We start from the raw sequence: 20,797 nt of genomic DNA, 5'->3' as shown, positions 1-20,797 counted from the left end.
TCGCGCGAAAGCGCGCGAACGTCACATTTCGTTATTGTGAACTTCCACTGCGACCTTTGTTTTTAATTAATTAATTGTTTATAACACGAGTTACGGAGCCCGGATTTATCAAGGCAAACAGCGCTAATTTGCCTAAAATTGAAATCATAATGCTGGGAGAGTTTTTGACATCAAATAAAGATTTTTGTTCAGCAGAATTTAGAAATGTTAAAACTTCCATGTAAGTATACTAGTTTAATTAAAAAAACTTCCATGTAAGTGTATTAGTTTAATTAAAAAAACTTCTATGTTAGAATATTAGTTTAATTAAAAACAATTTTAGTTATCAATAATTCCTTAAAAATACTTTTGACAATGTATTTGTTATCAGGTGTAAATGTTAATGAAATCTATTATCATGGTTCTACCCTTTATTTATAAATTGATTTTTCTTTTAGGTCCTCCAGGCCATCCTATGGTGATGACGCTGTGAGTTACGTATAGCTGAAACGCAAAAAATAAAACAAAAAAATAAAGTTGTACCCTGGGCAATATTGCTTTTGAATCTCGCCTTGCAAGTTTAAGCCACTTGTTTCGTATTTTTTTATTGTGAGGAACGTACACAAATAACTTATCAGGAGTTGTTTTGGATGTGTTCTTACACTGGGGGACCCCACAACACCTATGCACTTTCGAATTCATATTTAATAACACTAAAAACTTAATTATTGCACGAGCGTTGTTTACTTGCGTCTTGTAATTTCAGTCGTGACGTCACAAGTGACGACATGACACTGACAAGCGTTTTCGCGCCGGATTCAAAGTGGACAGAGAAAAATGCAATTATTTGATAAAAAAACTTCGCATTTTCTTAAAATTAATAATTTTTTATATAAAATAGACGTATACCTACATCATACAAAGGAATTTAAAAATTTGTCATCATGCCTATTATCCGCAAAAGTGGGAAACATCCCTATTCACGTGTCTCGGCTGAAATTCCATTGCCTGGCAGGCTGGCATGCGTCAGTAATGTATGTGAAGGCATCACACGTTTACCACGTGGCTCTAATGTAATAACACGGCCTAAATGGCACGGTGTGGCATGACGCGGTACGGTACGACGCGGTACGATACGGTATGGAGCTATACGGTACGGACGCGTCGTAATGTTTTAATTGTCCGCAGAAACCACAACGAGCGGATGTGGAGCCCCCTGCAAGATACGACGGCACACTGAACTCGGTAATACGGCAGTGAGCTCCTTTTCAACTGTTAACTGAATAAACGCGTTTATTTAACAAGGGTGGTAGTGTAAAGCTTCGAATATAGCCTATTGGTTTATAGGTACTTGAAAATCTACATTAACATCGTCACTGTAAACTTAAGCTGCTCTATCTTTTAATTGTTTAAGTATTTTAACCAGACGGTTAAAGGATGATGTGCTATCGTTATTCAAGAACACATTACAATAAATCTTCGTCCATTAAAATTGATTACCACTTTAATATTTTACAGTGCATCATACCTAAACTAGTCTCAGCTATAGAGGATTAATGGTACATAGGATATTAAACTGTTGTAAATTATTGGTAGAACACGAGACTTGTAAAACATAAAACTAATAATTACTTCTCTTGCAATACGAACGGAAATTGATTATTATCGATACAACAAAGATAAAATTTGTGAATTAATATCTGAGAAACAACGTGCATTGCTGCAATGACCATTAGAGAACACCCTACAAGGCGATAGCAATAATAATCAAAGCACTTTCTTTTTTTGAGGACTGCGTAGACTTGTTCTACTGCCAAAGCTATGTATCAAAGCCAGTATCTACAATCGGCCTATCTCTCCATCTTAATTACTTAATTAGGCATGCGGCCCGCGCGCGCGCATCCATCATAATGCGGCCCCGCGTGTTTACAGCGCTGCCTTCCTAACATTATGTATCACGTACATAAGGCACATTAGAATTATCTTATTACATTCTCGAACTTATCTAAGTAACGGAATTTATTCTATGATTCCAAAGTTTCATCAAATTGAATTGTGCTTTAATCATATTCTGCTCCTTCAAATCAATTTACTTGATACAAACTACTCTGGCCGTGTAGCGACGGCTTAAGAATACGTATGTCGCTACCCCTTCTTCCAGTGGGTGTCGTAGAAGTCGACTAATGGAGTAAAGAATGCACCGAACACCAGTGTGAGAGAAGGAAAACTCGGAAAAAAACCCTCTATCAACCCGTCTGGCCAGCGTGATAGCAGTAGGCTAAATACCTTCATGAGCAGCACAAAAAAGCCACGGCCCCTAGTTCCCGGCAGTCCCGCTATTCCCGGTCACGGTGGCGACCGTGGTTACGGTGGGACAGGGGGTGCGAAGAATCTCCGGGTTACGGGAGGCCACCAAACTAAACTGACTCTTGCGACGTACAACGGCCGCACGCTACGGCTTGACTCGCATCTGGCGCAACTCGAAGTGGAACTTGGGAAGATTAGGTGGCACATATTAGGGTTATGTGAAGTTCGAAGAGAGGGGGAGGACACCATAACCCTCGAATCAGGTCACCTAATGTACTTCCGAGAGGGAGACCAACAATCCCAAGGTGGCGTTGGGTTTCTGGTTAATAAGTCCCTAGCTGATAACGTTGTGGAGGTGTCTAGTGTGTCGAACAGGGTAGCGTACCTTATCATAAAGCTCACCGATAGGTATAGCCTCAAGGTAGTGCAAGTGTACGCACCGACCTCGACACATTCAGACGATGAAGTGGAGGATATGTTTGATGATATATCAAGGGCCCTCCACTTCACTACAAAGACCCATTACACCGTTGTCATGGGGGACTTTAACGCTAAAGTGGGAGTACAGATTTGCGGCGAATCGGCAGTAGGATCCCATGGATTTGGAAGCAGGAATCATAGGGGGCAAATGCTCGTCAACTTCCTCGAACGCGAGGGGCTCTTTTTGATGAACTCCTTTTTCAAAAAGCGGCCCCAAAGGAAGTGGACGTGGCAAAGCCCCGACACTATGACTAAAAATGAGATTGACTTCATCATGACGAACAAGAAGCACATATTCAGAGACGTCTCCGTGATCAATAGGTTTAATACCGGGAGCGATCACCGACTTGTCCGAGGCTCTCTGAATATCAACTTCAAGGCCGAACGTTTCCGTCTGATGAAGGCCAGGCTCCGACCAACACTGCTCCAAACCATGACAGGATCTGAAACGTTCCAGTCACATTTGGAGAACCGATTTGCCGCCGTGGAAACCACAACAGACGTTAACCAGAACCACGAATATGTGGTTCGGATCCTCAGGGAGGAAGGTTCGAGATTCTGTAACATGCAGCGTAAGGGCAAGAAATCAAAGCTTTCGGAAGAGACATTAGGACTTATGAAGAAACGACGTGAAAACCCGCCTGTCACTTCGTCAGCTAAGCGAGCTCTAAACCAAGAGATCAACAAGCACGTACGACGCGACCTCCGGTGCTCCAATACTCTTGCCATTGAAAGAGCAATTGAGCTGAATCGGGGGTCAAAGGTGTTCGTACAATCTCTTGGAAGAAGCCACTTGACGAAGCTGACCACAGCAAGCGGAGAAGTCGTTTCTTCGGTGCCGGCAGTCCTTTCGGAAGTGGAAAATTTCTATGGCCGGTTATACGCATCGCATGCATCCCGACCTGATCCCGGAAATGAGGATTCTAGAGCCACATTAACACGCCATTTCACCGAAGACCTGCCAGAAGTCAGCAGTGGCGAAATCGAGATCGCTCTGAGACAGCTCAAAAATGGAAAAGCCCCTGGCGAGGATGGCATTACAACAGAGCTACTAAAAGCAGGAGGAAAGCCCGTACTGGGGGAGCTCCAGAAGCTTTTTAATGCCGTCCTGTTTGAAGGGAGAACTCCAGAGGCGTGGAGTAGGAGTGTTGTCGTCCTGTTCTTCAAAAAGGGAGACAAAACCCAGTTGAAGAACTATCGACCCATTTCCCTCCTAAGCCACGTCTATAAGCTGTTCTCAAGAGTGATCACGAACCGACTTGCGCGAAGACTCGACGAATTCCAACCACCGGAGCAGGCTGGGTTTCGGAGCGGATACGGCACCATAGACCACATCCACACAGTGCGGCAGATTATACAGAAGACCGAAGAGTATAATCAGCCCCGGTGTCTAGCATTTGTGGACTATGAGAAGGCCTTTGACTCGGTTGAAATCTGGTCTGTTCTGGAGTCCCTGCAGCGTTGTCAAGTAGATTGGCGATACATCCAAGTGATGAGATGTCTCTACGAAGCCGCTACAATGTCCGTCCAAGTACAGAATCAGCAAACAAGGCCCATACCGTTGCATCGAGGAGTGAGACAAGGGGATGTTATTTCCCCGAAACTGTTCACTAATGCAATGGAGGATATGTTCAAGACGCTGAACTGGAAAGGACGCGGCATCAACATCAATGGCGAACACATCTCTCACTTGCGATTTGCCGACGATATCGTCATCATGGCGGAAACGCTGCAGGACCTACAACAGATGCTGAACGACCTGGCTGAATCTTCTCTACGCATCGGCCTACGGATGAACTTGGACAAAACCAAGGTCATGTTCAATGAACATGTTCTACCGGAACCGATAGCGATACACGGCGCCGTTCTCGAAGTTGTTCGGAAATATGTTTACCTCGGGCAGACATTGCAGTTAGGTAGAAACAACTTTGAGGACGAGGTGAATAGGAGAATTCAGTTGGGTTGGGCTGCATTTGGGAAGCTACGTCGAGTCCTAACATCGTCGATCCCACAGTGCCTAAAGACAAAAGTCTTCAATCAGTGCGTCCTACCTGTCATGACTTACGGAGCCGAAACGTGGACACTGTCGGTGCGGCTGGTTCACAAGTTTAAAGTCGCTCAGCGGGCTATGGAAAGGGCTATGCTCGGCATTTCTCTGAGGGATCGCATCAGAAATGAGGTAATCCGTCAGAGAACCAAGGTCATCGACATAGCCCACCGAATCAGCAAGCTGAAGTGGCAGTGGGCTGGCCATATTAGCCGAAGAACCGATAACCGTTGGGGTAAACGAGTTCTGGAGTGGAGACCACGCCTCGGCAAACGTAGTGTAGGACGTCCTCAGGCACGGTGGAGTGATGACTTGCGCAAGGCGGCTGGCAGGAGCTGGATGCGAGAAGCCGAAAATCGATCTCAGTGGCGTGCACTTGGAGAGGCCTATGTCCAGCAGTGGACTGCGATAGGCTGATGATGATGATGAAACTACTCTGCAACATATCGCAAAGTGAAGTGAAGCAAGTAATAGCCACTTATCCAACACTCGTGGCGAGATAACTTACAGTGAAGACGCCACTCGCCCATAACGTCCCACTGACGGTCAGCAGCTAATTGATAACGACCAACAAACTTGATATGGTAAATAGTTCCCAACGCGCTCAAACTCCAGTTAAGCTCGCAAACTATCAGACGTGTGAAGCATTGGGATCGGGAGGTTTCTTTGAGAACAAAGTTCGAACATGTGCGCCACAAGGGTTTATCATAATATCTGTTGTCAAATGTTACGGCTGCTCCGGGATACACCCCACTAACTTTGTGACCCCGATTTACTTTCTTTAGGACGGGATACCAAGTTTTTCAATTGAGAGAAAAATGCTGTTTGTTTTTCGCTCCGTAAATCTTGAAGACGAGACACTTTGGCATCCATCTCCATTAAGTGGAATTTTCATCTTGATTTAAATGATTTTTACAAAAATATCGACATTGTCTACTGTAATAATTGACATAAATTACCATCAATCAAGGTAAATACAGTGAACAGCTATAATCTTCTTAATGAGAATACTTAGCGTCAGGTAGCAAAGGTGCCAGGGCGACATTAGCATAAAGAGATGAGAACTAATTAGCTATGCCACTAACGGCCCGCTAAATGCTGGCGTGTATGTGGTGAGGAGTGACAGAACGATTTGTTTTGATCTCTTTAGTTTCATGGCCCCCATGAAACTAATTCATAAAACCATGAAACTAATCATTTAGTTTCATGGTCTCAATACTTAATTCTTTATTGCATTCCACAATGTAAGTTTAGGTGGCAAACATTTATTTGGTAGGTAACAATTATGGACCCTGTCGGGCACAGCAAAAGATATTCTTAACATACGTATGTGGAGAGGACTTTACATTTAAAGAACCTGATTCATTTCTTTGGTATACCTATTCTGATTGAAATTATTAATAATAAAAACCATTGTTTTATTATTTGCATGCCCATTGCCGGCAAAACATGGAGAACTTATATTTTATTGTAACATCTATGTACTTACCACCCATGTTTGCAAAATAAATGATTTGATTTGATTTGATTTGAGTATAATTACAATTCAACTTATTCTAAAAACATTTACATAACACTAACATTACAATTAAAATTATAGACTTTATTTTTCTAGTTTTAGAGATTTATCACTTAAATATTCGTCGACACTATAATAACATTTTTTTAATAATTTTTCCCAGGTCAGACAAGTACCGATGCAGCTTTTCTAAGTTTGTATGTACTTTCTAAGTATATCTTAGACACCATTGGCTGTGTTTCGGATGGTACGTTAAACTGTAGGTCCCGGCTGTCATTGAACATCTTTGGCAGTCGTTACGGGTAGTCAGAAGCCAGTAAGTCTGATACCATTCTAACTAAGGGGTATCGGGTTGCCCGGGTAACTGGGTTGAGGAGGTCAGATAGGCAGTCGCTTCTTGTAAAACACTGGTACTCAGCTGAATCCGGTTAGACTGGAAGCCGACCCCAACATGATTGGGAAAAGGCTCGGAGGATGAGTTTCATGGCCACTTAGTATACTATGTACTTATTTATAAGTTACTAGCCGTTTTCCCGCGGTTTCACCCGCGTCCCGAGGGAGCTACTGCTCTCACCGGGATAAAATATAACCTATGCTACTCGCAGATAATATAGCTTTCTAATGGTGAAAGAATATTTAAAATCGGTTCAGTAGTTTTTGAGTGTATCCATTACAACCAAACAAACAGTTTTCCTCTTTATAATATTAGTATAGACAATCTAATATAACGCTGTATCCTGTATGTAATTCGTATTTTACTCCTGAACTTGAATTGATGTGATCAACTGCTACGTTACGGTTGTAAAATACTAGATAGTGAGATTATCAATTTCACAAAGAGATGGAATTAAAAAAGAAAGTCAGACAATTCACCACAATGGCCTATTGGCTATACACATCATATCAAGCATCGTAGATTATTAATGGTGTCTCTATCGCTTGAAAAATTTTCTCCCGGTTAACGTGAAGGCGACGCTTATGCAAACCTTAATCTTTCCCATAATCGACTATGGTGATGTTTGCTACTACGACCTGAATGCAGATCTGCTCAATAAACTTGACCGGCTTCTCAACAATTGCATTCGATTCGTTTTTAATCTCCGCAAGTACGATCATGTGTCAGCCTATCGAGCGCAACTTAAATGGCTACCGATAAGACAACGACGTGTGATGAGGGCATTAACTACTCTTTTTTCTATACTATATACCCCATCTTCACCTTCATACTTAACCTCCCACTTCCAGTATGTGTGTTCACAGCACAACAAAAATCTCCGCTCCTCTAATAATCGTCTTCTTCATTGCCCTGCTCACCGTTCAGATATTGTTCACTCTTCCTTCTTTGTGAAATCTATTCTTCTCTGGAATGAGTTACCTCTTGAGATCAGGATGGTTAACAGTCGTTATACATTCAAAAAGAAATTACGCGACCACATCCACAGGAAATTGGCAGAGTCGCTACCGTAGATTATTATTTTTCTTTTTTAATTATCTTGTCTCTCCTGGCAATTGTAATATGTATGTATTAAGTATGTATGTATAGTATGTTTATTTATAATATATATTAGTATTTTATTTTATTTTACACTAAATATCATAATATAACCTTTGCACCTACCACTGCTATTTCTCCACCACCCAAAGGTAGACTGGTAGAAAACGCCTAAGGCGTTAAGTCCGCCCTTGTACAAAATGTGCAGAAGCATTAAGAGGACGAATTGGAATTTTTGGCGCCAAGGATCTCAATTTTTCTCAGTAAATACAAAACGGATCAAAATACAACTTGGTTACCTGAAAGTTCATGATATAAACCTTATTTTGTTAGACGTCAATATATGATTAGGTAACTTTTATAACAGAGAAAAATATATCAAATATACCTCTTTTTAAAAAGAGATTCACATATTATGGGCAAACGGGACCGATTTAAGCCTCTTAACTTTTTTAGTAGTTGAGTATATACATACTCTTTAAAATTGTAGAAGGAATTTTTATCAAATTATCATTTCTAAATAATAAAATTACAAAACCATTTTGTCGCTTACGACTTTTAGTTATAAGCTAGCGCGCGTATTGTTATCCTCGCCCCGCTCAGACGCTCCGACCCCTTTTGGCGCCTTAGATGCGCGTGCCGGTTATGGAATTATTGTTGACCAATTCCTCGCCTTAAATAAATAAAATTATTACAATATTCAAATCCAAAAGTTAATAAAACGTTCATAACAGCTTATAATATAATTTACTCATTAAAATGTTTCGCCCACTAAAATAATATCAAAAATAATATCAACGGTATAATTATTTTCGGACGTTCATACATGTCAAGTCGTAAGAATATTAATTTTTCGTCTTAATTAATGTAAATGCTCAGTGGATTAGAAGCAAACTAGTTTGGGCGCCATAAATATTCCGTCCATGGAGCCCGTGCGTTAGCGCCAACACTCCACACACCGCGAAATGGAATAAAAACTTTGATATATCGCTTAACTTTTTTATTTTAGTAAAACTGCACCGTTAGGAAATAAGAATGTGATAAGATTTTTTTAATTATTCGATCTCATTTAAGTTTAGAGCACTTTTGAACTAGCAGCTTTTCGTTATCAAATCCTTTATTGCATTCCATACTATAAGACAGTAGAAGTTGGAAATTCATGATTTCCGCGCATCAATGCCTCAGTAAGCTAAGCAAGCTTCTAAAAACTTGACTTCCAGAACCACAAACAGGCTACAAAATGCTAAGCAACAGCACACACACACAAAGCTCGTGTACAAACAGGCGTGTGTCTGTGTGCATCCCCAGGCAAGTCGTCCGCATCGATCCGTGGGTAACAGGATTGCGATCGTTTCATTTACATTTTATTCGAGCCGCAAAACACTGCGGTAATTCAATCGAGCGCCGAATGCGTGCGAATTGATAGCGACGACGCGCGGGCGACGCGCGGTGTCTCTACTAGCGGGGAAATCGAGCGTCACTGATAACACTGACTTCCTATATTTTCCCGTTTACATCCCGTGGAACGATAACATATAGGTATAGGTACTTAAAATGGGTATCAGTGTTTTCAGTTTCATCTGTGTGTGTCAAAAAGTTACAGCCAGGTGGGACTGGATAGTTTTGTTTACAGCAATTTACATAATTTATATGTTTTGCAAGTATGTAATTTTACTTCTGCCAACAATGTTTACTAGCTCGTATTATCGTTAGATAAAATTAAAGTCGCTGACAGTGACATCACACCCTGTAAGCTTAGATCCTCGCCTGTATTGGTATCTGTTTACAAAAGCTGGGACACCGCGGCTCGCAGCCATTCCACGCAAAATCGGCGCCACTCGGTGCCGCACGACGCGACGCGGTACGACACCGTGCAGACGGGGCTTCTAGTTACAGGGATCAGGTGGTTTCATAACGAAACAAACACCACCGTGTTTACAAACAACTTACGATGTTATTTAGATATGGTTGCAATTATATCAAAATATGATATCCAGTAAGAAAATATAAGATAAAGAAGCAGAATTCCGGAATTATTTGTCGATTGTAGGTTCTTACATCAGTCAGCACAAAAACTCATTTCTCTAACAGCGCTGTATTGACGTACACAATACTGGTTAAGTAAAGTACTTGTCCTGAAACAAAGACTAAACGAGATCCGATGTTAGTTAGTTCCACAAAGGAAACCAACAAATAATCACAATAAAAGTGAGGAGAGCTCTCAGCTTGATGAATGTTGCGATTACTCGATGTCTGAGAGTGCGGCGTACGGCGGCCGGTCAATTTGTGAGAGGGCTACATCTCATAACATTAGGTGGGTATCTGCTGGCTTTATGGCATTTCTATGGCAACCGTGACCCTTTCTGTAGGCACAAAGATTTACTAGGGGTGGAGCACACTCGACCGGTAAAGAAATCCATTGCAAAAATAAAGCTATTTTCTTAAGAAACTCTCGAGTTACAATACTTTCTGTCGATTCCCAAAAAGGTACGTATTACCCCGTATAGAAATAAACCTCAACTGTTCAAACAGCCATATCCGGAACAACTGGCACTGGGTCATACAAATATTTACTTCGTACGGGATTCGAAGCAATCCGGCGAGAAGTTGCGCAAGTTGTGAACACTACCAACGACGTACCGGTACAAATAACTTGAATCATTTCATTTAATCACCAAAACGTCTCTGCAAAATAATAATTTATATGAATTTAATTAACTTCCATTCTTCGAAAAGAAAAAAGCAAAAAGATTTTCCTTTTCTTCTTTTCTTATAATTGAATCAAGTTAAATAATCAGTATTATCAAAAGCTCTCAGCTAAATAAAGAAGGCAATGTTGAACTAAACCAGACCACCCATTCGCAAGAATTGATGAGCTCCAGGCACGATACTCAACTCGCATAAAGTAAAATGTGGTCAACCCAAATGAAAAAGAAAAAATCTAGAACAACTGACTCAATTTCGGGAAATCGTACATTGAATACACGAGTGCCAGACACGACACCCATGAGGTCTTGTTACGCAATTTGATCAGAAAAAAACCTAAACATTTTTTCGAATAAGACACTAGACAAAATGTAAATGTCTGACGATGCGTCCTATATGAGAGATGTAGATGCGAATTTTTTAATTCGCTTCGCATCGCGTTCGCGTAGTTTCGCTCACGCAGGACGTACCCTGAGTCGTCCTAGTAACAAAAATATAATAAAGAATGTCTGAACGCGTGTTGTCTGTCAGAGTACATGTAATGGCGGCTGGTGGTCGGTGGTCGTAAAGTACTGTTATCTGGGGAAGCGCTCCCGCAGGACGCGTCTGTTTCCCGTCCAGAACACGTGCGCTGTACATACAACTGCATACGTGCAGAAGGTTCAGTTACTACAAGCTTATGGGACGGTAAACAATGTTCATGATTGACTTGGTTGACTTCACGATAGGCGTTTTGGTACATGTTGAGGTTAATTGTTATATTCAAGTAGGTATAACTCAAAATTAGAGGAAAACATTATTTGTATTCGATAGATTTAAATTAAATATTAATTAAAAAAATGTGTAACCAGTCGTCATGGGTGCTAAAAGACATAAAAAAATGACTATTAATACGTAAATATCAGTGATCCTTCTGCACGTAACTAATTTATGGTAGATACTTCACTAGATATAGTATTGTATGCAAGTGCGGGGTGAGAGGTTAGTCTTCAAACAAAGATTTATTGCTCTGACCGGAGATGATCCAACTGGAGGATACATGGATTCCAGGCTCGCAGCACCAAACGTCTAGTTTGTGATGAATATTCCTATGCATACTCTTAACTTATAAACGCGAAACATCAGAATAACAGATACTTATAGGATTCTTATCCGAGATCGTGAAGTAATTCATTCAGGAAGCGCGTGAAATCGACGGTAAATGCTAGCTCTACATGTATAAGAGCTTCATGTAGATCAGAAACAATAACTAATATAGCTTAAACATATTTGACATCTTATAGGTTTTGACTGTTTATTATATTCCCGGGTGGTTACAGAGAAGTGGTTGCATAAAGTTTGTCTGTTGCGCCATGTGCACGATAGTTTACGAGCGAGTGCATGCTGCGGTTAACGATATGCAGTGCTAGTGCAAACTCCGCAATATTAAGCTATTGACTTGCACTAGTCTTTAAAGATCGAAACTTTCTTAGTTAATATGAAAAAAGTGGACAAGGAGATTGGGAAGTGTACCTTACAAGCTATGAGTCTTCTTAAACCTTTTTGAGCTAAACTTTCAAAAGATATCCTCGTATTTTTTGACTTTAGTCCATAAATTAACATAACGTCATTAAAGACTTAACAAATGGCTTTGAAAATGTTTGAATAGTCTTAAATTAGAGCTAAATGGCAAGAAAGCTCGCGACAGTAACAAGTTAGGCCGAACAGTCAAACCGGGGCTAAGTTCGTGGAGTCTGACGCCAGCAACCGCCAGTAAATCTCACACGCACACTACTACACGTCGGTAGATGTAACTCGCGCTTACCACTGTTTGAACGATTAATTACTGCGGATAATTATACTTTTAGAAACGGTGCCTGCGGTACATCCGTACACTAATATTATAAGCTACAGCCTAATATTTGGTCGTTTCATGTATTGGTGTTCAAATTGATTTATTTCGGTTTTTGTTCAATACAGGTTCTAAGAGATGATGTCACACGATATTATTGTAGTGTGATACATTCAATGATCTAATCACTAAAGTATGAAATACTGCGCGACAGACATTAAAGCTACATATGTATCTACATATAGTTTTTATTAACCAGCAGAATATAAAAGTTATAAGCTCTGTCCACAATTATTTTGTCTTCTCTCTGATCACAAGTACTCGCGCGACCTCATAAAAAATCAGCATATAAAGTTGGTAGATTGTAATCGGGGACATATCGGTACGGACCAGTTGGAGGAGCGCCGGGACAGGCGGCCAGAGGTAATGCAATATATTATGGAGGGCATGGGCGCTCGCGCGTGACCGACACCCCCCCCTCCCGCGCCTGCCGCGACCGCACCCCCGCGGAGACCACAGAATGCAGCACATTGCCAGCTCATATTGGATTTACTGCTGTCATGTGAATTGTGCATTTTGTAGACCCTTGCGGAAATGCTCGCGTGGAACGACAAGAAAGCAGGTAAATTATATTTTATTTTGTAAATTGATTGAAATTTATCCACACTATTATTACTACCGTAGCTAATCAGTGATTTAAATAACATAACTTTAAAGCTGTCAACAATAATAAAAACTAGGATGGCCAAGAAATTGAGGCAGATGGTGGCAAAAGATGCATTTTAAACTGAAATGCCACGCCTTGTTTCAATATAATTTAACAGGCTCCTAAACGTAAATGAAAGCAATGAAGTGCAGTACAAATTGCTACTGTATTGTAAATTTTCACAACGCTCTCAACTCAGATATAAAAGCTTGTAAGTGGCTACTTCTTGCGTACAACTTAGTTGTTAGCGCTTTTTTCTTCCAAGCCGAAGAGTGTAGAAAGTAGGTCTTGAAGTTTTTAGTATACGAGGTATAAAGATAGTTTTTGCCTACAACTATGTATTTTCTCATGGTCATCATGTCATAGGACGTCCATAGACCTCCCACATAATTTAACGTTTGATGCCCTATTGTTAGCAAGGATACTTGATCGCATATGACGAATTTAATGTCGCTTATTACATAAAATGATCCATTAAACTTAACAGCAGCCACCAGTGAAGTGTTAATGTTACCATAGCAACGGATGTGCAGTAACTCCTCACTTCCCAGTATTTGCTCAGCGTCTGTTTGCTAGTTGTCGTTATTTTCACGTGCAGCGGCGGAAACACTTTGATGTGAACAACTTTATTGATCTCTTCCGCTTACGAATAGTTCGTTTTATTACAACTTCTATCTTCATGTCGCGAAGCTTCGGTTACATCTGTCGTATCTATTAATTAATAGTTAGCATTAATTAGTCACAGCGTGGATTTTAGGGGATATTTAAATTAAGTGCATTCTTTGAAATCGAATCTTTTAATGTTTCCTGGTTTTAGTGGATTCCCTGAAGTTTATTTGGAGTGCTAATAGACACGAAGAAAATAAATAAGTAGTCTATGAGTTATTTATAGAACTAAATTATATTTTTTTTTTCCAAAACTGAACATCATCGCGAACCATTAATTAATCAATGACTTTTCATTATCTCTCTCACGCCGTCTAACACAAGCGTTGATCCCGCATTATTTATCACAATATTCTCCTAAACTCAGCTCTGACAAGTGGATCATCTTTTACTCAAGTCACTGTTAATTCCCCCACATGCTGTACTTAAAGCTAAGAGTAATAAAAGTTAATAAACAAGTGACGTCACAGGCTTATTGACTGTTTTACGACGATGTTCGGCTAAGGAGTTGTGAAACGCGCGGGTTCCGGTTCGAATCCCGCGATTATGTTTTTATGGCAGACGTTATTTGCTTACCGAGTGATACTTGTGTAATGTCATTTTACTGAGATAACGGAGGTGTGTAATGTGTGCAGATACTTAATAATACAGTAGGTAGCATTGTACATTGTTGAAGAAAGAATAACGTAAGATGGTGAGTTTAATACAATATACGATACAATTTGAAAAGAAAACTAAAACTTTTTGTGTAAATAAGAAAATTATTGTAAGCAACAGCATTGAGCACCATTTTTAGACTCGGTTAGATAGAAAACCCAAATAGGAAAAAAACCAGCATAGCATCAGTATAAGTACCTAGATATATGTAGTAGCCAGATATAGGTATCATGCACCGCACGCACGCCACATCCGGCCGCAGTCGCACCCCACCTGTTTACACAACACCACGCTGTTTGATCTGCACCACTATACGGATAACACAAACTATTTATTTATAAACCCCAATAGATAGTTTGTTACTTATTCCTGTGTTGCGTTTGCGGTCTATGTGTCGATTCCGAGTACGTGCGCTCAAAAAGTTTCTCCTAAAAATGAACTCAGTGTTACTAGGATTTTGCAGGGAAATCGTCCACTTAGCATTTGGATTAGTTGATAGAAATAGGTAAAAGCTCCAAAAAAAACAAAACTTATTCATTCCTACTTGCCCACCACTGGGACCACTGGGGCATCATCCATATAAAAACCATGCAACAGTGTGAAGTAATTGGTACTGGGATATTATAGTAATTATATTTTGCTATTTTTTTTAATGCTAATATTGTTTCATGCGCATTTAATAGTTTCATCTGGCTCGCATCATAAATAACTTACGAGTAAATAGTTTCCCATTCGGGAGTATACCTACCTAATTAAGTACATAATGGAATAGGCCTAATCTTATAATAATACTGTTTACTACGTTCGTTATATAAGTCAAATGATATGTGCTTCCATTACGTTAGTGAATAGAAATAAGCCGAAGAAACGAGAGTGTTCAGTAATTAAATACATCCTGAAGCTTTCACTGCATTACTCTGCTTTATTAACGTGATATTGTGTTAGCTGAGATATAAGCCACTATGAGTTATTTCATTATGATATTATGTTACATAGTACATACACGTAATGTTTTGCCAATCTCTTGATACCTTTTTAATACGTTATTAATAACGAAAAACTTCATAAGCTCGTGTACTTAAAATTCGAAATTGAAAACATGCTACCACTTTGTTTTTGTCTCTCCGTTCTATCTACAGTAATATCATTATTTGCAGAGGCACATGTGTTCCAGCCTTCCTCATTACAGAACTGAATCTACGATGCAAGGTTTCCATTCCATTTCCACATTCTCTCACTGCTACTGACGCAATGGCACCTCCTTTATGGTATAGCAAAAAAATAATTAAATCACTTGACGATACAATCTCCTTTCAAGAAACATTGAAATAAAATACATGACTAATGTGACCCGTAAAGTAGACCCTTCATAATAAACGTCCTTCATTACGGGTGTTCACATTCAATTTCCTTTCCAAAAGAGTGCGGCTCAGTTTTCAATAGATTTCAATTCAATAATATTCACGTGGGTAGCATCTTACAACGGCTCTATGAATAGGCTCTAAAATACCATTTCAAATGTATGAAAAATCCAACAAAACTCTGTGACCCATATCACGTGTCTAATAGAAAAGCTTTCGATTTCGTGTAAACGTCCGTATTCGTAGGTAAAGGGTAAAATATTAGTGAAATACATCGGTTCGCTGGTTGTAGGTCGAGTCCCTTTCAGTGTATGAAATAAAACCTCGGCTAAATGGTTTTCACCCCAATTCCTTGTAGCTTTATAGTCTATTGTATGTTGCGACAATCAATCACGAGTGAAATGGCTCTACTAAACAAAAATAAAAAATACCTATCAAACAACAGGAAATCGGATTAAAAGGTTAACAAACAAACATTAAGATTTTAGAGCCTGCACGCCTTAATGAGATCGGAGTAGGCCTCGTGTTCGATGTCTAGTGAGGTGCGTTCGCCGGTTCCCCGCCCCAGACATCTGTGTGCGGTGGAATTTATAATTAATGCCAGATACCGACTAATCAGCGACGATTAGCCGCATTCTTACCGAATAATTTATTGTCTTTTGTTTTTGCTTCCTTCATTACGGAAATTGGATTTGAACGAGATTTTAGGGGTTCACTGAATGCGTAATTTAAATAGATTACAATTTTAATTGTTTGCCTTTGAGGTATTGAAATATTAAATTTCTTAAAGTAAATAGATCCGCTTCTTCCCGTCAACTTGAAAATACGGTGACATTTTAGCGATTTATTTTTGTGGCGATATCTGTCCGCATCACGCGACACAAATCTTACAAAAACTTTACACGCTCCACGGTAACATTCAAGGTAAAAAATATATGTAAAAATAATCAAAGCCATGTTTTACGATGTGTGCCGGGCGAGGGTTCCCAGAATTCGGCGGTGTTTCGGCGCGTTATCGGGTTACGCCATATTAAACGGTAAATTAACCGAGATTGTCTTACAACAGATACTATTCAAACTTTTATGTATCTCAATGTAGCTCAGATGTCATAAAATGCGTATATAAATTATTATATTTAAAAAGTAATATTTGAAGATGATGTAAGTATGCAAATTTTGCATACTAAATACTTATTCTTTTCATGATAATAACAATCATTTTTAATTTTGAGATGGAGGTAATGACATATGTGTGAATTTTAAACATAAAGTCAACAAACAATAAAATAACTTGCGTCCAGTGGGAGGTGTCAAAGCTTATAAATCTGTCACCAGAGTGGAACAGGATGTGAACACTTTTATAAATTATTTTAAGTTTATTACTGAGGAAAAAGCACGAACTATCAATTAAGTGCTTCCTCTATGGATATGTTTGGACAACAAAACCATAGACGATGATAATGTTATGTTACTGCGGCATGGCAACTAAATCACGTAGACCAGGATTTACAAAACAATAGAATGTTTAGAAGTCCGTGGTATTTAGCATTTTCCGCAAACAATAAGTAGTCATTGAATAAAGCTGGGTACAATGGCAGAGGAACAATGATGGGCATCGGGACAGACGAGCGGGACGCTGCAGCGTGCGACGCGTCGTAAAACAACAGATATGCCGGGTATACGAGCCAACAGCGTCAGCGTACGGAAATGTGGCGAGGTTCATGTCTGCTTCATGCAGTTTCGCACAATCATCTTAAGAATGCTGGGTTCCTCAACTATTGCTAACAAGGTGGTTATTTATCGAAGTTTGTCTAGTTTTTGGTGTCGTGTTAATCAATGTTAAGTATTTTCTAATTGGGTACTTAAAAAATATGATGAAGAGTAAGGAATATCGGTACTTTATAGGTTTTGAAATTTCTGCAAATCTGTAACAGTATTAGACATTCATATACCTATACGTACTTACGTTTTATTACTGTGTTACAGAAAGCTTTCATTCATGACGTTTATGCAAATAGAGGAAAGCTCGGTTTACTATTCAAAAAGTAAACACGAATTATGATTTTGTGTACAAATATAAACAGTCAAAGGGACAAAAGAGGAGTGTACAATAGCTGCTAAACAAAACGCTGTCTGGACACAAAGAGAGCTGTAATTAAACGATCAGGTAGACAGTGCAGCGGGAGCGAGACCACCCGCCTCTATTGTGACACTTTTTGTACGGTCCGCAAAAACAGAGGACTTGAATAAACACTGACTAGTTGGACCAATATACATGTTGCATTACCTGTTGCACCTAATGAAACTCGTCTCTCACTCGTCGCAACCGCAGATACAACCGAGCACCGCGAAGCCGCTTAACAGGACAAAACAGAAGAATTTCTCCATACAGCTATACAAAAGCGTACAGTTGCATACCAGAGGTAAGCTCCCACGATTTGTTACGAACAATAAACTCGAACTATTCACAGGTCAATCACACCTCACTACACGCCGGGTTACACCACAGACACGGCGTGATCAAACAATCAATCACCACGACGACGTCACCGATTGACACGCGCGTCACTAATACTCGTGGTCCGCCGCAGCGGCGTGCGTTCCTCTCGAGAGCCAGAGCGCGACTGAGCTTGCAGAGATGCTAACAAACTCGTTCTGAGCTCTACTAAAGCCTTCACGGTAAGTGGCGCAGGCACAATGGGAAACGCGAGCGCCCGCGCACCTGTGTCGTATACTCCTTTTTCTTTTTAATTTTATAAGGCGTCGAACTTTTCTGCGAGCGGACGAACGGTTGTTGACCCTAAACAGAAGTCCCTAATGATAATTTAATGGGACCTCAACCGCCATCGATCGAACAATTCACATTCAATGTTAATGGTTATTCATTTGGCAAGCAATCAGCGGCGAGTTTATTTCAGACAAAGTTACATAGCATAATGGTTGGTAATTCATCAGAGCTTTTTTCTGTCGGTCGTCTGTACGCGGCGGACGTATGAATGGGCGGACGGACAGCTAGATGAAGCTGACGATAGCGGACGTTTGTGAAACTGCACTGTTTACTATTTGGGAGGCGGTCGTGAGGAATGCGCGGCTCCCCCCGCCTCGCGGCCCCGGAGTGCGTCGTGCAAGGTCGCGCGCGGAGGTATGCACGGCGCGCGACGCACTGCACTGCCAAAACATAAGCAACCACAAAAGGTCGACTTCCAAATCGAACAGAATAAGCTTCTGTGGGACATGGAACTTTTGCAGCTGTAACTTGCCAGTGACATGTCGACCGATGGGATCACGGAATACATAAGAAATACCGAGAACATCTGATCGATGACAGTCATGACTCGCGACTAACGGATTACAACAAACCGAAAATTTACAACGTGTCAGGGGAGTGAGGATCGATTGCTCTCGAAATAAACATGTCGACAAAGTTAATCCGATTACAGAAATAAAGACAAGTTTTGTGAGCAACAACAGTCGCACGACAACAAGACAAGTAAATATTAATGGCCCATTCACGTGTTTATTATTCTTGTGAGCTTATTTTCGACGTTTAAAGCTTTGAAAATATATTAACTGTCAAAATTACATTAGTAGCCCAAATACTCTGGAATGTGTTTTATATCGAGGACTATGGAGCTTAAAGAGCATACGTCAGTATTTGAGTTACGTTGGAGCAATAACATCGAATATTGTCCTGGAACACAAACCTATCTGATTAGAGAATAGAGTTGAAGCCTGAAGAGATAACAAAGAAGAGATGATAGGTATTAGACAAGTAAGTCAATATGTTCGTGAGGATAAAAACCATCTGGAAAGCTTTTAAAATCCGAGCAATAAAAGTAGAGAGTTTATTAATCAAGGAGAGAAAGTACTGCAGCAGATTACCTATTTCATAAACTTGCTCCAGGTCAGCATATTTAAGTAATCCCAACCAGCCCGTGACGCAGTTACTTCAAATAGAGTATGAATGAACTGTATGATAACTTAACAGATAAGCACTACACTTTTAAAATTATGAATCTTCTTTCACATCTGCTTCTCGTGCACATCCACACAAAACATTCGCTTCTTACATCTCGCTCGGGAGATCAGACAGCTGATACGCTCAGTTTCTCTCACTCTCGTATTCCGTACACTCGTATTATATTCAAGCAGCATATTCAACCGTTCAGCTTGTGAGCTTGTCTGCAGATACTCTGATACCATTGTATGCGGCAGCGAGTTATGGCGCAGATCAACTGCACTATTTGTATAGCACCAAGATTTTATTCGCGAAATAGGCAAGCGGCGTCGGATTTATTGCAGACCTACTGTTTTACCCGCATTTGTTGTATTATTGTGTCAAAGACGTTCTAAACTGTCTTGTGCAGGTAGAGGTTTCAGCTTAAATGAATTCGCAATACTAGCAACGCAAGATTCCTGGTGTTACGTCAAGAATCTAAAATATTTCAACAGCTTGACCAATTTAATTAAAGTTACATAGTAATTTGGTAAAAAAGTTTGGTATTCCAAACAGTTTAATTTAGTGAACCCAATATGGGATTAGTTCCAGCGGATCATGACTCGTCATTTCTGTACGAGTCGTGACGAATGCAGCCGTCGCGCCGTCTTCCGTCATTAGCTGCGTCTGCGCCCCTACCGACATTTGTCAAGCGGCTATTAGGCAATTAGATTCTGATTTTGAGATAAACAGAAGAATGTTAATTGGTCTAATTTTCATGGCTTCTATTTATTCAGTCATAAAATTGGTGTTTAGATATTATAAGAGATGTGGATGCAGCATAAATGTAGGTTAAAACCATTTACTTCGATCATCGTGCATCGATTGAAATCTGTTATAAATACTAAAGCTAAGTAGAAAGTTCGCGTATACTCGTAAATACCAATAAATATATAGCATTAGATGATCGGCAGAAACTTAATAGCGGGTTGTTGATGAGAAGTGAGGCCTGATGATGTCGTGTGCGTTTATCTGTTGGCGGGAACTAGTCCGCTGGATCTGAGGTGTAGCGACCGCCCGGAGTTATTGTGACTCTAGTGCATTCACCT

The 20,797-nt window shown here is 40.2% G+C and overlaps 1 protein-coding gene across 2 annotated transcripts in view; it reads right to left on the bottom strand.

Moving 5' to 3' along the window:
- LOC124632141 (tensin-like) overlaps window positions 1-18,420 on the bottom strand; it is a 49,819-nt gene extending 31,399 nt beyond the window's left edge. The window contains exon 1 of one of the 2 annotated variants that reach the window (XM_047166829.1): window positions 18,170-18,420. The gene's annotated coding sequence lies outside the window, so the exon portion shown is untranslated. Of the gene's footprint in view, window positions 1-18,038 lie in introns of both variants that reach the window. The other variant, XM_047166828.1, reaches the window with a different exon arrangement.
- Window positions 18,421-20,797: the final 2,377 nt, after the last annotated feature.

Source organism: Helicoverpa zea, chromosome 7 (genome assembly GCF_022581195.2).
Source record: "Helicoverpa zea isolate HzStark_Cry1AcR chromosome 7, ilHelZeax1.1, whole genome shotgun sequence".
NCBI lineage: Eukaryota > Metazoa > Arthropoda > Insecta > Lepidoptera > Noctuidae > Helicoverpa > Helicoverpa zea.
The sequence above is the reverse complement of the archived record's forward strand: the minus strand, read 5'-3'. Positions and strand labels throughout refer to the sequence as shown.